This window comes from Asterias amurensis, chromosome 1 (genome assembly GCF_032118995.1).
Source record: "Asterias amurensis chromosome 1, ASM3211899v1".
Classification (NCBI taxonomy): domain Eukaryota; kingdom Metazoa; phylum Echinodermata; class Asteroidea; order Forcipulatida; family Asteriidae; genus Asterias; species Asterias amurensis.
Window position 1 is genome coordinate 7,576,879 of NC_092648.1, and position 13,599 is coordinate 7,590,477.

Here is a 13,599-nt window from a genome sequence, read left to right on the forward strand (position 1 = left end):
ACACAGATAATGGTAAAGTAATATTTTATTTGGAATCAGTAGGGCTTGTTTTATAAAGTATATGTGTTTCCGTCCCTCAAAGCTATCATTTTTCACGGCCTTTAAGGACTTTTGTAGAAACACGATGACACTTAAACAAATTTAAGTCTCATACACCACCAAAGTACAGTCATAACCTAGAGTGACTCAGTAGGCACAGCCAAATTATTAGTCTAGACCTTTGGCCTGCCCCCCCCCCCCCCCCCCCCAAAGAACAAGAAAATACATGTACCACCCCCAACAACATTTCCTAGAAGGCCAGTATACACATTCACATTAGTGAACCGCAAGAAAAAGGATTCATGTGTTATGTCCTCACATCGATAGGTACCATTCGACTTTTGGCAATGTCCTCCATTGGATAGTATGAAAAGTATGTCCTCAATCTGCAGTGTACACATGTATTGGTGTGTGTGTGGGGGGGGGGGGTAACAAAAGAGGTGTAGATGCCACGAATTAATGTCCCCGTGTGTAAACTTTTAAGGCGTGTTTTATTCAGTTTGTCATAATTTACTTGAGGACAGATGCATGTCCTAAAAAAATGGAGCTGCATGTTACAGTAGGTGCCAGTCCCCCGTCCCCCGTCCCCCTCCTCTCCCCGTCCCACGTGCTCTAATGCCTGCCTCCGTTCTCCATGATCCCGTTCCATAGCAACAATTCGTCGTTCGTACCACGAACTGACCTAACTCGTTCACTGTTTTAAAAAAACGTGTTCGGAGAAAATGCTCTTTCGGAGTCTGCTTACCAACTTATTGTATAATTTTATGACGAAACAAAGCTGAATACTTTATTCATACAGAACTATCAATGTGTTTTCATCCCTAAAACTATTTTAATTAGTAATTAATTCCTAAACAGATAAGTCAGTGTAGGCGATTGGTGCAAAATACTGTAAGAATTGCTCAGAGAGTGATAAAAGCATGAAACTTGGCACAAGTATTCTTCAACCCATACTGATTATTTTTAGGGGTGGAGCCATTGTTTTCTTAGCAACGGTTGCTAGGTAACTCATTTACCCTAGCAACAGCGCTTTTAAGCCTCCCTAGTGCACCCGGATAGCTTTGTCCCATGTTCCAGAACATCAGAACTATCAGTGGACATGTTTCAAAGACAGTCAGTGTCATCAGGAGACAAAACAACACTGCAAGTGTCACCAGAAAACAAAATAAATTGTTTTGTTGCTAGGGAATGGATAAACAGAACAAATCCACTGTTTGTTAGAATGTTGCTTCTATTTCAAATTGTAAAATAATTTTCAAGGTTGTCATAATTGTTATACAAAACAAAAAATTAAATATTTAGTTGCTTAGTAACATATTTACCATAGCAACCATCCGAGTACACATAGAAGACTGCCTGTGAACACAGGTTTCACTTTCACTGAACTCATTTATTCTAATACTGAAAGAAGTGTTTACCTTATACCAGGAGAGCAATTGTATTTTACACCTTAAGCCTACATGGAATCCAAACTTTGTTGCTACGTACTAAATCAAAGGTATCAAAAAGAAACTAGCAACTGACAATGTTGTCACCTTTAGGCCTTCGCTTAAAGCATCATCACAAGCTCTCCTGCTTGTGCGATAAACAATGCATTAAAAATAAACAACAGTAAACAGTGAAATTGAGGGTACAACAGTGTGTATAGCCCTTTGGCCCTTTTACACTGTATATCTTATCCCTGTGTGAAACAGCCTCAGGATGCCCCGGGACTTGTTTTACTCTGCTCGTCTTCGGGGAACGCTAGACTGCTAGTGGTATTGCAGCTAAAGCAAAGTAAAGCACTTTGGGGCAGAAAGTATCCAAGTATTCAATATGTTGATTGTTGATCGTTGATTCGTTTGCGCTGGTGTGTATCAGTATGGTGGTCAGCTGCTGCTGGAAATGTCATTAATGAAGACAATGAATTGTTTTTGGAACTGTGTTGCAAGCAATGATCTTGACTTCCAGTCGATGAGATGATCTTCTTGTGATTGCTAGATGGTTGCTTATTTTGTTCAGGTGTCCCAGTATGCCATGTGATTGATGCTCATTGATTCTAGATATGTAGATTTGTGACCAGCCTCCCCGGTGCATACTTTCCCATATAGGCAGTGAGTGCAGTAAAAACAGTCTTCTGGTGGGAGGCTTGTCTGATGTGCGAAGATCTTGTTTCTTGATAGTTCGAGCTCTTCCATGAACAAATTCACCAGGACCGTGGATAGAGGGATCCCGTAGCGGTCCGCTAGGTTTCCTCGTACAACCGGTCCCTCAATCGGAAGCTTGATGGAAAAAACGCAGGTGATGAGAATATCGGCGACTTCTTGAAGAGTGAGGCTTGTACGGTCAGCTTGAAGTGTTGTTTGGCGATGATGTGCTTCTTTAGTTGCTAAGGAAAATGTGTTGCCTAGCAACCATGTTAAGCCTTCTGTATTTGCCAATCGCTCAAGATTGATGTTAACATAATAGGTTAGGTTGAATTTAAATAAAAAATTGAAATATTTAAGTGTGTTTGTGTGCAGTTTTTGTGCTGGTTGCTATGGAAAACTTAGTCGCTAAGGGTAATATGTTGCCTAGCAACCATGTTTAGCCTATTGTAATTGCCAATTGCTCCAGATTGATGTTAACATTATGGGTAAAGATAAACATGAATAAAAAGATTAAATTTGTATTTTCAAATTGCCTGTGGGCATGTTTTGTGGAAATATGTAACATAGCAACCGTTGCTATGCTGGATACAATTCTCGGTGGCTCCACCCCTGAAAAGGTTGAGAATGTTGTTATGACCATTTGTGCCAAGTTTCATGCTTTTATCACATTCTGAGCAATTTCTTCACCAATCGCTTAGACTGAAAAGCACTAAGATTGATCTTAACTTTGTATCAATCTTAGTTGCTAAGCAAAGAATGACGTCACAATACCAATTACCCTGTCCTTGGTTGTACTCTGTTTCATTGATTTTTTCCCGTTCAGTTTATTTTTGTTCCTGTCCCGTATCATTTATTAGTCCATTTCCTCTTTTCTTTTCCCGTATTATTTTCTTCTCCCGTATTATTTGTCAGTCGAATTAATTTTGTTAACCAAAGCTTAAAAATAGTTTGTCATGTGCAATGAATGTCCAATATGTGTAAACATCAAGGCTTGTTTTACTAAAACATTCGTGTTTTGTGGAGGGGGGAGGAGGTAACAGAAGAGGTGTAGATGTCGCGAGTTTTAAAATAAAAATGAATGTCACCATGGGGATGTGTAAACTTTTAGTGTAAGGCGTGTTGTATTCAGTTTGCTTGAGGACGGATGCATGTGTCCTGAAAAAAATGGAGCTGCGTGATAGGTGCCGTTCCCCCGTCCCCCTGCCTCTCCCCGTCCCACGTGCTCTAAAGCCCGCCTCCGATCTCCATGATCCCCTCCCGTAGCAAGTTTCATAAAAGGTGCCGTTCCCCCGTCCCCTTCCCTCTCCCTGTCCTACGTGCTCTAAAGCCCGCCTCCGATCTCCATGATCCCGTCCCATAACAGCTAAATAAAAGGTGCCGTTCCCCCGTCCCTTTCCCTCTCCCTGTCCTACGTGCTCTAAAGCCCGCCTCCGATCTCCATGATCCCGTCCCATAACAGCTAAATAAAAGGTGCCGTTCCTCCGTCCCCTTCCCTCTCCCTGTCCTACGTGCTCTAAAGCCCGCCTCCGATCTCCATGATCCCGTCCCATAACAGCTAAATAAAAGGTGCCGTTCCACCGTCCCCTTTCCTCTCCTCTTCCCTTGTGCTCTTAAGCCTGCCTCCGTTCTCCATGATCCCGTCCATAAACTGGATTCATTTGAAACCGCTCTAAAAAAAACACTTATTTAAATCCATCTAGTCTGTTCAGTTTCTGCTATTTCATCCCACTTTTATTTGTCATTTTTTGTTATCATACACTTCTTGTTTATCGTTTAGAAACCTGGTACTAAGCACTATAATAATGCATGTTATTATTAATATTTTATTAAATAAAAGGCGCAGTTCCCCCGCCGCCCCCCACCTCTTTCCCTCTCCCCGTCCCACGTGCTCTAAAGCCTGCCTCCATTCTCCATGATCCCGTCCCATAATACGCCTAACTTAATATTTATGCATGACGTCATAATTCTTACCCAAAATGAGGCTATGGGCGCGCGCAGCCACTGTACTGTACACGCGCTTGCATTGTACGCGCGCGCGCTGCCCATAGCAACAGTTAAAACGGCGCGCAAAACCCCACCAATTTTGGTGGTTTTCTTGCTCATAAATCTGTTACTTTTCAACGGATTTTGTTAAAATATAGATGAGTGTCAGGACGAAGTCAGCTCCTTTCTTCCGTCTAAATTTGGCAAGGTTTGATGCGGTATCCAGGGAGGAGATCCAATAACATACACACACACACACCCACACCCACCAAGGCATGTTTATGGTGCAGACCGAGGACTACTCTTTGTTCTCCCGTTGTTTGGACATACTTTATTTTTCAGACGTCCCCATTGGTTTTGTACACAAAATCTACCGAGGACTGTTCCCGTTGTGACTTTTCCCCGGATCCCTTTTGTTAAAGTTCTCGGTCCCCCCCCCCCCCCCACACACACACACGACTTTCTTTGTACATGTAGTTCGGAAATGCCAGAAAGCAAATTAGGACAAACTGAATCAAGCACACCTTGGCAAGAAATGAGGGTGTTTTGAAGCTTCTGGTTAAATCTTAGCGTGATCAGAGTCGAATTCTTTTTTCAAAATGCTCAGAACACTCCGAGATGACTTCTGCACCAAGATTGTGGGTGTTCTGAAGATTCTGGTTCAAACTTTGCGTGATCGGAGACAAATTTTACAAACTACTCAGAACACTGATGAATTCTCCACCAAGGTGTCCGCAAGGAGTGATCACGCTATATCAGCTTTTCGGGGTGGCTCAAAAGTTAAAAATGGAAGAGCGGCCATCTTGTTTTTCTAATAGTCTACTCTGGAAATCGCGTTTTGACGGTGCAAATCGACCAAGTTGAGCATCCTGAACAACTTTCCTGTGTGGAGGCATGCAAAATTCGCAAAACTTGGGAATTACAACTTTTTTGTGCAAAAGTGACGTTATATTTTGACCAAATTCGTCGATTACCGCCAAAAGATAACAATGACAGAGTTCATTTGCACCGGCACACTCGGTGGGGTATCCGCAAGAAGTAATCACGCTAATTCGGCGTTTCGGGGTGGCTCGAAAAATAAAAAGTTTATTCCCCGGGCAGGGAAAAGGGAAGAGCGGCCGTATTGTTTTTCTAATAGTCAACTCTGGAAACCGCGTTTAGACGGTGCAAATCGACCAAGTTGAGCACCCTATACAACTTTCCTGTGTGGAGGCATGCAAAATTCGCAAAACTTGGGAATTACAACGTTTTTGTGCAAAAGTGACGTTATATTTTGACCAAATTCGTCGATTACCGCCAAAAGATAACAATGACAGAGTTCATTTGCACCGGCACACTCGGTGGGGTATCCGCAAGAAGTAATCACGCTAATTCGGCGTTTCGTGGTGGCTCGAAAATTAAAAAGTTTATTCCCCGGACAGGGAAAAGGGAAGAGCGGCCATCTTGTTTTTCTAATAGTCGACTCTGGAAATCGCGTTTTGACGGTGCAAATCGACCAAGCTGAGCATCCTGAACAACTTTCCTGTGTGGAGGCAAGCGAAATTCGCAAAACCTTGGGAATAAAAACGTTATGGTGCAAAAGTGACGTCATAATTTAACCAAAAATCGTCGATAACCGCCAAAATATAACAGTGAGGGAGTTTAAATTTGCACCGGCACACTCGGGTGGGATATCCGCAAGAAGAAATCACGCTAATTCGGCGTTTCGTGGTGGCTCGAAAACTAAAAAAAATTATTCACCGGGCAGGGAAAAGGGAAGAGCGGCCGTATTGTTTTTCTAATAGTCAACTTTGGAAATCGCGTTTTGACGGTGCAAATCGACCAAGTTGAGCACCCTGAACAACTTTCCTGTGTGGAGGCATGCAAAATTCGCAAAACCTTTGGAATTACAACTTGTTTCGTGCAGAAGTGACGTCATATTTTGACAAAGTCGTCGATTACGCCAAAATATAACAATGACGTGTTCAAATTTGCACCGGCACACTCGGGTGGCGTATCCGCATGAAGTAATCACGCTAATTCGGCGTTTCGGGTTGGCTCGAAAACTAAAAAGTTTATTCCCCGGGCAGGGAAAAGGGAAGAGCGGCCGTATTGTTTTTCTAATAGTCAACTCTGGAAATCGCGTTTTGACGGTGCAAATCGACCAAGTTTAGCATCCTGGACAACTTTCCTGTGTGGAGGCATGCAAATATCGCAAAACCTTGGAAATTACAACTATTTTTGGTGCAAAAGTGACGTCATATTTTGACCAAAGTCGTCGATTACCTCCAAAATATATCAGTGACGGTGTTCAAATTTGCACCGGCACACTCGGGTGTGGTTTCCGCAAGAAGTAATCACGTTAATTCGGCGTTTCGGGGTGGCTCGAAAATTTAAAAGTTTATTCCCCGGGCAGGGAAAAGGGAAGAGCGGTCATCTTTGTTGTTCTAATATCTCGGTTTTCTCGGTCAATTTCGAAAAATGAGCAGCCAATTTAACCACGAAGCTATTCTATTTGGCACGAAATTGAATGCTACTGAAAAGGGTCATTCGATTTCGTTTTAAGACGAGTCAATTGTGCTTTTACGTTAGTCGATTTAACAAAATATTCATTCAATTTAACAATTCATCAAAGCAGCATTCAAATTCACAGACGCTTCTTGAGGCGTGTGTGTCACGAAAAGGAATGACGATACGCTAAACTGAACAGAGTGCTAAAGGGCTTTGAATCGACTCAAAACGAAATTGAACGGCCGAATTCTGAATTTGAAACGCAGTAACAACTGGAGAGGCAAAACAGTTTTAATTTGAAGCATGAAAATAAAATTTACTGCTCATTTACCGAATTTGACCGAGAATAATTATAGTCAACTCTAGAAATAGCGTTTTGACGGTGCAAATCGACGAAGTTGAGCACCCTGAACAACTTTCCTGTGTGGAGGCATGCAAAATTCGCAAAACCTTGGGAATTACAACTTTTTTGGTGCAAAAGTGACGTCATATTTTGCCCAAAGTCGTCGATTACCGCCAAAATATAACAGTGACGGAGTTTAAATTTGCACCGGCACACTCAGTGTGGGGTATCCGCAAGAGGTAATCACGCTAATTCGGCGTTTCGGGGTAGCTCGAAAATTAAAAAGTTTATTCCCCGGGCAGGGAAAAGGGAAGAGCGGCCAACTTGTTGAGGTACGAGTAATATTCATTGTGTTTCTGTAAATTGTTTTAATGTAAAAATGTCTCCAGTTATGCACCGCAACAGCTATGTTGATTTTCCGTGTAATCGATGAACGGTGTTCGTCTCCAGTCCAACTGCACAAGGTTCTCTAAGTGATAGTTTCATTTAAAGCCAGTGGACACTTTCGGTAAAACCCCACACTTTGTGTATCACAACTGATATTAAAAATAACAAACCTGTGAAAAGTTAGGCTCAATCGGTCATCGGAGTCGGGAGAAAATAACGGGGAAAACCCACCCTTGTTTCCACACGTTTCGCCGTGTCATGATATGTGTTTGAAATAAATCCGTAATTCTCGACAACGAGAATTGATAATTGTTCTAATGTTTTCTCGAAAGTAAAGCATTTCATGGAATAATATCTCAAGAGAAGTCTTTCACAATTACCTTCTGTAAACACTGTAAGTTATTTGTAATCTGTGAAGCAGTTCAGAATCTGTGAAGCAGTTATATATAGTGGGGAGCCTTGCCATTAAAAGAGCTTTGTGAACAAAGAGCGATCAGCTTGAAGATGATTTGTTGAGAGATAGGGGGCCAGTGAAGTTGTCTCAGTAATTTTTCAAAATGTCAACAGATTTACATTAAACTTACAGGGTTTGAAAATAATGATAGTGGAAAGCTTCCTGTCATGACATGACATGTTGTTTACATAGTTTCCTAAGTTGTGTGAATTTTTGCGGTTGTGCACCTTGAGTTCAAGACTAGCCACTTCTACACACGGCCGGGTTCGTAAAGTTTTCCCCGTTAAAGTTTACTCTCCAGATTCCCGTATTTTATCAAGTTTATGCCGTTATAAGGTATGTAGATCTTACTTATCTGTCGTAGGATTATTTCAGGATAAGGCAGATTCTGTCAGTTTGCATTACTCCTTGTTAAGCTCTTTAGTGTAGGTTTAGATCGTTTGTTGGAAATTCCCCGTACAGTTCTGCCTAGTAGTATGCATTCACAGCGTGAAAGCTTGCGCCATGTTTTAGGGTTGCTCTGATATTACCGTCTGATATTGCGTCGTAATTGCCCCTCTTTATACTAGTTCTCTTAATTGCTGGTGGTTTAAATAACAAGGAGTTTAGGATTTATCTGCGGTAGGTTCAGGTGTTTACTAATGTCCATCTTAGTTGATTCATTTTGGTGTATTTTGATATACGGACGTGGCGATCGTTACAACGCACTACTTTTTGTTGTGATTGGTTGCAAGTTTATTAGCGGTGCTATGGTCATTCAGTGACGCGGACTGATATTTGTCTGTGATGGTTGGTGATTTGCCGCCCAGAGTTAGTACAGTCGTTTGACCAGTTCTGGATCACTTTTTGAATTCACATTGTTTTTTGTTGCAATCTCTTTGATTTCTTAAACAAAAAAGTTTATCAGTTTACCTAAACATGACATAAAACTCACCAAGTGTTCACTGACAAAAAAAGATTAGTCCTTTCGAAGGGGCTTTGAGAAAAGTATCGTCACCTGTTTGACCAGTTCAGGATCAGTTGAATCTATTCTGAATCAGTAGAGTGCACTTTATTGCAAACCCATACTCCCATTCATAAAACTGTCTCTCAAGGACACAAAACTTCAGAGGTGTGTTGGCATGGACTTGGACTTCCTTTCTTTAGTGAATGTCATGCAATTGTCTTCAATAGCAGCGCAAAAACCCAGCGACAAAACCACAAAACAACAGCAAAGGCAAATGAAGAAGTGAAGCGAACCTAAAAAGCATTAATGACCCCTCCAAGTTTAATTTTCTCACAAAAAAAAATCTACAAGAATTTGTTAATATCCAATTGTGGGACATTAAGTAATGTTTCTCAAAATCAACTAAAAAAACTTTCTACTGCAGTGGTATGATTTTACCTTACTTAGTAAGTTAGTGTGGCACCATTTGACGCAACGAGATGTTGAGTGATCCTGAACTGGTCAAGGGCAAGTTGTCCCCCCAAAGAAGATTTTGGTAACTTCGTCTCCTCAAAAAAACAAGATGACTGCACAGCATTTACAGGAATTATTTTTTACACATTCTTATCATTTTACATAAATATTTTTTGCCCCGGCACTCCAATTCTAAAGGTAAGAAGTTTTACCAGTGTTTTTCAACCAACATTTTTAAACAAAAAAATGATCAATTTCGCAGACAACCTTCAGGAAAACGGCCATAATTTATTTGCTGATGATGTTTGGCACCTTTTTGGGGGTTTGTTGGTTTAATGGGTGTTAATCTTCACATTTATCAACAGAAATTGGTAATAATGAGAAGTGATATAATTATTTGGTTATTGCAAAGTTGAAGTGATCCCGAACCGGTCAATGATCCCGAACTGGTCAAATGACTGTATTGCTGCAGTCGTTTCTAGGTTTTAGCTAGGCCAGTGTAGTTAGGCTGTGTTTTTTGCCTTCTTGGGTGATTTTTGCTAGACATTAGTGTAGTCAGAGTTTGCTAGGGTTTTGCACAAGTTCAGAAGAGCTAGATTAAGGTGATTTGTCTCAGTTTTGCATTTATAATATGTACCTGTACTAAATACAAGGTTTCTTTATTTTTCAATTGTTTCAGGATCACACAAAATGTACAGTTGTTGAATAATACACATAATTGATACACAAGCAGCTTTCTTCGTCAATGTTATTGCAACAACGTGTTTAAACTTTATGAGCTCTTCACTCTTCCCTTTAAATATTACTAACTAAGGTTTTGTAGTTTTTTAGAAATGAGTAAAACAAGTCACAAAATAATTTTGGTCTCATGAGACCAAAAATATTTTTGCATATGTAAAATCCCCTTAACCAGTTATGATATTATACCAAAACCATAGCATAATTGGTTAATATGTTTTTACATGCTAAAACTGAGACGAAAATTATTACTTTTACTCATTTCTTAAAAACTATAGCACCTCAGTAAGTAAAATTTCTACTATCATAATCTTCAAACTGTGTAAGTTTAATGTAAATCTGTGGACATGGTGTTTTTTGTTAAGAAAAAGTACATATACCCTTTAACTGTTGACGTGACCCAAATAGAAAGATCTCTGTCTTATCATCATTTAACTTTAGGAAGTTTTGTTGTGTCCAACGTCGAATCTCTTGGATGCATTTCTCAAGTCTTGCAATAGATGCATTGGCGTTTTCTTGAGAAGATTTAAACGTAATGTATAGCTGAGTGTCGTCTGCGTACACATGGTAATTCAAATTAAATTTCAGGATGATATCACGAATCGTTAAAGTGTACAGCGTAAACCACTGCGGGCCGAGTACAGACCCCTGTGGCACAGAGTGATTAAAAACAACAGGGTCAGATACCGCGGTGCAAATACATACATGCTGAGTTCTAACAGTACGAAATAAAATAAAAAGCGAACGAAAAAATATATATAGAAGGAAATAATAGGACGAAATAAAAAATATAAAGAACGAAAATAAATATATACCGAACGAAATAAAAACATATAGAACAAAATAAAAAGTATAGAGAACGAAATAAAATATATATAGTATGACAAAATATATATAGAACGAAGTCAATATATATATTGAATGTGCCGCTACTCAGCTGAAGATCTGGCATTCAGAAACAATGGGATCAATATTATAGTCTCATGAGTCGCATTATCAGATCATTAGGAATCAATAGATACCAGCAACAAAGAGAGGTGTCATAAAGAAAGGACACAGCATACTGAGAACACATCTGCTAAGAAAAGCAGGGCAGTGAAAAGAAGTGTTACCTTTGGTCTTCTCAATGACCGCTCAGTCCGAAATAAGACATGTGAGGTAAATGAATTTGTCACAGACAATGGAACTGTTTTATTCGGGATATGTGTAACCTGGCTTAAAGAAGGCGACAGTGCAGTGACCCGAGATCTTACTCCTGAAGAGTTTACTTTCATTCATGTACCAAGACCAACGAGGCGTGGAGGAGGTGTTGGACTACTCTTCAGGAGTGACCTCAATGTTCGGACTACATCTTCCTTTGCGGAACTTAAATCTTTTGAACTACTCCAAGCTTCCATCACAGCAGATACTAGCTCTACCAATGTCATTGTGCTATATCGTCCACCGGGCTCTTTATTCCCTTTCAGCACTTTTCTAGAGGAATTTTCTACCCTTTTGGACCAGTATATTTTGCTGCCAAGATCTCTGATCATCAGTGGAGATTTAATATTCACATGAATGAGGACAATACCCAATCATCGTCTTTTCGTGATCTCATTCAGGATCTTCTATTGACTAGGAATTCGGACATTAAAACCATTTCAAAACTTCAAGTTGTCGGGGGAATTTCCGATCACTCGGCCATTCTCTGCGACCTTCCGATATCTAAACCTAAACCAGGGTTTAAGACGATCACTTACAGGAATTTCAAATCAATTGAACTGATGAAATTTTCAGATGATCTTCACAAGATGGCAATCGCTCAGCAGTGTGCCGTTGATGACCCTGACATTGCTGTTGGCAGCTTCAACTCCATTGTTCTTGAAGCGCTGAACAAACATGCTCCTGTGAAGTCCAAAGCTATTCGTACTAAGCCTAATACCCGCTGGTACTACAAGAACATATCTCAACAAAAGCGTGTCAGGAAAACAAATGGAGAGACAATGGAAGACAACTGGGCTCAAAATCCATCGTCCAATCCTCTATAAGGTCTGCCAAAAAATCCCACTTCCAGGGTCTTGTCGATGACTGCTTTTGCGATTCTAGAAAACTCTACCGCCTTGCCAACGATCTTTTTAACCGAAAGAAGGTATCTGTCCTGCCTGACCATGAATGTGCTGAGCTACTGGCATCTAAGTTCGGTAAATCCTACTGGGACAAAGTTTCAGCTATCTGTGATGGACTGACATCAGCTACCAACGGTGTCCCCTTATCACCATTGCCATTACTCGACCCTTAGAAAAATCAAGTTACATACTAAGCTTTGATTTAATATAGAACTCAAGTCTGTCATTTCTACCGTTTCTAAGATAAAGTCGCCCCAAAAAAATCGTGCGTTAAACCTACGTTTGGGGAGAAACAAAAACAACGTTCCTAAACGTTTAAAAAATCTTGATGAAAACAATACCTGTTCCGACGGTAGTTCGGAACAGCTAACTAAACAAAATTCTCTCAAAGTATCATTATTTTGTAAACAAAATATTATTTTTGAATTCTGTAATTTTACTTTGAAATTTTTGAGGTAATGATTTTGGCAACTATTATAATATCGATATCATCATATCGACTGACAATGAGGTAACTATATGTACGTCTATTCCCCCGAGGGACTTTGAGTGACTAGATGAGGGATCTCTTTCCAGAGGCCACCAGTTACGAATTATGCCAGTCATTAAGTGTTTTATAACACACCTCGGTTTTTTGTGAAATAAGAACAGAAATCTGGAAAAGAAAGGAAGTTTTGTAGTTGCTGTTCACGGTTCAAGTCAAGAGAGGGCGCTACTGTTACCAAGCACTATTTTCAAGGACTAGTGCCCGCCCACGTATAACGGACCAGTATGCTAGACTTGAAATCAAGTCGTTAGATAACAGAGTCGTCGTGCACACTTACTTATACTGCATAAACGTTGAGTTACCAATCGCATTGGCTACAAGACTGAACATGTTTACTAAACATTTCAATGAAATTTGGATCATCAAACAGCCACAGAGAGTTTTTCCCAATTTTGGGGAACAAACTGCAACTAAGCCTGATCTGAGATGATGATTTTTTAAATCTGCTCAGATTGAGCTGAGATTTATTCTTTACTAAGAAACATGTGTGTTCTGAAGCTACTCGTTGAATCTCAGCGAATTCTGAGTTGATGATTTTTTAAATCTGCTCAGATTGACCTGAGATTAATTCTGTACTAAGAAGCTACTCGTTGAATCTAAGCCAGATGTGATGTGAATCTTTTTGAAATCTGCTCAGATTGAGCCAAGATTAATTCTGTACTAAGAAACATGGGTGTTCTGAAGCTACTCGTTGAATCTAAGCCAGAACTAAGCCAGATGTGATTTGAATCTTTTTGAAATCTGCTCAGATTGAGCTGAGATTGAATCTGTAATAAGGAACATGGGTCTTCTGAAGCTCGTTGAATCTAAGCCAGATCTGAGATGATATTTTTTTTAATCAGCTCAGATTGAGCTGAGATTAATTCTTTACTAAGAAACATGGGTGTTCTGAAGCTACTCGTTGAATCTCAGCGACTTCTGAGTTGATGATTTTTTAAATCTGCTCAGATTGAGCCGATATTAATTCTTTACTTAAAAAAAAAAT